Source organism: Lepidochelys olivacea, assembly GCF_965140295.1.
Source record: "Lepidochelys olivacea isolate rLepOli2 genome assembly, chromosome: 5".
NCBI classification, from domain to species: domain Eukaryota; kingdom Metazoa; phylum Chordata; order Testudines; family Cheloniidae; genus Lepidochelys; species Lepidochelys olivacea.
The window spans coordinates 61,945,433-61,950,698 of record NC_140415.1 but is presented as its reverse complement, the minus strand read 5'-3'; positions in this window follow the sequence as shown (position 1 = coordinate 61,950,698).

Genomic DNA, 5,266 nt, shown 5'->3' with positions numbered 1-5,266 from the left:
AGCTCAAACAGGTTTGTGAGCTTTTTGTTAGTGCATTAAATGTGAAAAGAAAGACACTTATATACACAGAATTTACATTCTCTATTTGTTAATAAAATAATTCATACAAAAACTTAATATCTTCAGAGTACCTTGACTAGTGAAAGGAAAAAAAAAGTCTATCTAGGTATGGCTGAGGGCCTTACTATGAATGTTTTTAGTGCCATGTTCTATAGGATGTAAATTTCTCACTGACACAAACTGTTGAAATTTAATTGATTATGCAAGTTAAAAAAATCCAATGCTTTTAAGTGTAGAGTCTAGTGGGTTCCTTTTATACCAAATTCCACAAATCTGGCCCATGTCTAAGTGCATTTTTCTAGCAGATGGTCACTGACTATATTGGATTAATGTATACTTTGTTTCCTTTACTGTGGTTCAGCCTGCCAAGGATGTTTCTCTCTGATTTTTCCCTTTACCCAGACTTTTCTCATCTCCTGTCTTGATTCACTGGACTAGGATGTTTGACTTCACAAAATGTTATGAAGTTTAAAAATAACCATATCCAATCGTGTCAGAACTATGAAAAGAGATTATCTTTGCATTTTACCCAAAGCATTAACAGAATACTCTCCTCTGTGTCCCATTGTTGTTGAGAGGCCACACACTCTTCTGTTTCATGTTTAAATCTCTTTACAACTTCAGAAGCCAGATTTTAATGAAGTGAGGCCCAAGGTCCACAAGCACCACCTTAATCTAGCATTTAAACACACCCCATTACTCCTTAGTCCATGCAAATACATGATATACACATACAGCTCTAATTTTGTATAAACAGATCTACCCATCTGATGGGTTACCCCCCACTGACATACTGAGGTACCCACCTGTTTCCCCTTACACTGTCCTGATGAGCCAGGCCCTCAAGCCTCCTCCAGCATACACCCAGGCAGGGACACACCCAGCTTCAGAAAGACGGGAGACACTGAAATCAGCTCTGCATGGGAAGGCTTCACTAAAGAAATGCCCAGCACTCAAGCGCACATCCCCCCTGGAGTGTAAACCCAAAATTATACTGTCTTGCACTGTACAGAGAACTGTACAGTAGCATAAGCTCATGAAATTCACTCCCTTCCTCAATATGGAGGAAGATGTGCACAGTTTTCCCCCCCGATTCCCCAGTTATAAGTTCCACAAACTGGTTCCAGAGAAAACAAAAAGTTTATTAACTACAAAAGATATCATTTAAAACCTAAGGGATCGCAAACAGATCAAAGCAGATTACCCAGCAAATAAAACAAAAAACACAATATAAGCTTAAGATACCAAAAAAAGAAACTGGTTACAAGTAGTAGTTTCTCACCCTAAATATTATTTTGGGCAGATTGCAGAGGCTCTTGAAGGCAAGCTGCTCTTGTTTGCAGCTTGAAACTCCAGGCATTACTCTCACAGGCCAGACATCTTTCCAGCCTGGGCTCAGTCCTTCTCCCCACCCCCCTTTGTCTTTTCCTGCACTCATTATGGGTGGGGAATTCAATGAAGAATGAATGCTGATTAATCCTCCCCAGCCTTAAATAGCTTTTACATATGGCAGGAATCCTTTGTTTTCCAGTGTGGTTCCCACCACCACCACCCTCCGTGGAAAAATACTGGTATTCTACCATGGAGTCTAGTACCAGGTGACAATCACATGACCCTGCAGTATCAAAGCAGCCATGAGTCAGAGGTTGTTTGTAGCATCCCAGGAAAGCTTCTGAGGAAGGTGGGAGATTAGTATCTTCAAAGACCTATTGTTCTCCCTAATGGTCCATTGACTGGTCCTCAGCTAGCCAGCCAAACTGGTTGCATTCTGTCTGGTGGGCATTCCCCAGGTGCAAACGCTTTTGTAGTACAGATGTATTCAATGGAGTCAAGATTCCTAACTTTAGATACAAAAATGATACATGCATACAAATAGGATAATCAAATTCAGTAAATTGTAACTTTTCCAACAATATTTCACATGCCTTATCTTGCAAGAATGCTATAATATTATAACAATAGTTTATGAAAAATATGGGGTGTAGCGTAACACCACCCTTCAACAGATTCAACTATACCACTTAAAACAAAGATGGCCCAGTACTCTGATTAGATCAGCACCTGGATGAAGAATAGTTGGTTGAAGCAGACGCTGAGCAAGAAAAAGAATATGTTGGTGGGCAAAGAAAAGCACTATGAAGAATTTACAGGAACGAGGCAAATACCTTCCTCTGACTAAAGGTATATGTTCCTAATTGATGAAGTCACTCTGTAGTATATGAATGTTCCTGGATTCCTCAATGATGCTAAGCTTTTGCATAACACAAAACATGAGTTATGCTTTCTACCAGCTCCAGTTGCCTATGAGATTCCATATCATCCTGGCAGACAGACAATGACCTGCCCTCAGTTATTCACGCCTTTGCCAGCTCCTATCTGGACCACCATAATGCAATATACCTGGGCCTGAAGCCTTCAATGCTTAGGAAACTCCACTAGTACCAAATGTTGCAGCACATCTCAACAACATTGGCTACCATAAGCACATCAGCCTTGTGCTCCACTCTCTACACTGACTTCACCCAGAATACTGAATCAAGTTCAAGGTCTTGGTACTTATCTTGAATGGCCTGACCCCATAGTATCTGAAAGATCTCCTAAAGTTCTGGGATAAGTACTGTGCTTGACAACTCTGATCCTCAGGCACAATGGGGCTTTCTACCATATGAGCAAAGCTCATCTGTCCAAGAGGCACAGCTTTCTCGGGGACTAGTCAGACTGTGGAATGAACTGCCCCAGTGCCTCTATCACAAACTTTGCTACTTTCTGCTCCAAGTTCTAGGTACACGCTTCTTTGAACTGCCTTATCCAAGATACCTTCTGTCAAGGTTCCTTCCCCAAGATACCTTCTGTCAAGGTTCCTTCCCCACTCTGAACTCTAGGGTACAGATATGGGGACCTGCATGAAAGACCCCCTAAGCTTATTCTTATCAGCTGAGGTTAAAAACTTCCAAGATACAAACTTTGCCTTGTCCTTGAACAGTATGCTGCCACCACCAAGCGTTTTAAACAAAGAACAGGGAAAGAGACCACTTGGAGATGTCTTTCCACAAAATATCCCCGCAAGCCCTACACCCCCTTTCCTGGGGAAGGCTTGATAATAATCCTCACCAATTGGCACAGGTGAACACAGACCCAAACCCTTGGATCTTAAGAACAATGAAAAATCCATCAGGTTCTTAAAAGAAGAATTTTAATTAAAGAAAATGTAAAAGAATCACCTTTGTAAAATCAGGATAGTAAATACCTTACAGGGTAATCGGATTCAAAATACAGAGAATCCCTCTAGGCAAAACCTTAAGTTACAAAAAGACACAAAGGCAGGAACGTACATTCCCTCCAGCACAGCTTATTTTACCAGCCATTAAACAAAAGAAAATTTAACACATTTTCTAGCTAGATTACTTACTAATTTAACAGGAGTTGGAAGGCTTGCATTTCTGATCTGTTCCTGGCAAAAGCATCACACAGACAGAACCCTTTGTTCCACCCTCTCAAGATTTGAAAGTATCTTGTCCCCCCATTGGTCATTTTGGGTCAGGTGCCAGCGAGTTTACTTTAGCTTCTTAACCCTTTACAGGTGAAAGGGTTTTGCCTCTGGCCAGGAGGGATTTTATAGCACTTGTCAAGGTTCTTCCCCCACTCTGAACTCTAGGGTACAGATGTGGGGACCTGCATGAAAAACCTCCTAAGCTTATCTTTACCAGCTTAGGTCAAAACTTCCCCAAGGTACAAAATATTCCACCCGTCGTCCTTGGATTGGCCGCTGCTACCACCACCAAACTAATACTGGTTACTGGGGAAGAGCTGTTTGGACGTGTCTTTCCTCCCCAAAATACTTCCCAAAACCTTGCACCCCACTTCCTGGACAAGGTTTGGTAAAAAGCCTCACCAATTTGCCTAGGTGACTACAGACCCAGACCCTTGGATCTTAAGAACAATGAACAATCCTCCCAACACTTGCACACCCCCCCCTTTCCTGAGAAATGTTGGATAAAAAGCCTCACCAATTTGCATAGGTGACCACAGACCCAAACCCTTGGATCCGAGAACAATGAAAAAGCATTCAGTTTTCTTACAAGACGACTTTTAATAAAAATAGAAGTAAATAGAAATAAAGAAATCCCCCCTGTAAAATCAGGATGGTAGATACCTTACAGGGTAATTAGATTCAAAACACAGAGAACCCCTCTAGGCAAAACCTTAAGTTACAAAAAAGATACACAGACAGAAATAGGTATTCTATTCAGCACAGTTCTTTTCTCAGCCATTTAAAGAAATCATAATCTAACACGTACCTAGCTAGATTACTTACTAAAAGTTCTAAGACTCCATTCCTGGTCTATCCCCGGCAAAACAGCATAAGACAGACACACAGACCCTTTGTTTCTCTCCCTCCTCCCAGCTTTTGAAAGTATCTTGTCTCCTCATTGGTCATTTTGGTCAGGTGCCAGCGAGGTTACCTTTAGCTTCTTAACCCTTTACAGGTGAGAGGAGCTTTCCCCTGACCAGGAGGGATTTCAAAGGGGTTTACCCTTCCCTTTATATTTATGACAGCACTGTATACAGAAAGCTGGTTACCCTTCCCTTTATATTTATGACACCCTCTGATAAGTGTTTACATTTTTAAAATAGTCCAAAATCAAAATTCTACATGACACATCCAATTTTCCTCCAGAGGAAAGGGTGACAGAGAACTCACATGTGTCATGTTGGTTAACTGATTATTGGAATGTGCTCAGGCACTACCATGATGAAGGAGACATAAGTACTTATTTAGAACAGAACTGGGGTAATTGCACACACAAAAGTAACCATGCAAAAGCACATTACAACACACAAATGCTTTGTACATCACTTTATGAAACTCTGGTCCTATGTGTTAAGAAGATAAAATAATAGGTTTTTCTCCTGACCTGCAAATATAATATTTTTTTTAAAATATCTCCCAATTACATTGAAATTATTATAGTTCTAAACTATTTAATGTATACAAAAAAGTCTATCCTTCAACGGATATTTACCATAACATTTCAAGATGTTTTTATAAACTAATTAAATGCAATAGTATAATAATCCTCCTCCTAAAAGTTAAAAGATTTATACTATAGGAATGGAAGATTTAATACTTCAAATATTACAAACTAGTCTAATGTACATACATTAAACTTGTATTTTATTAAAGACAAATATAAAACTGCACTGG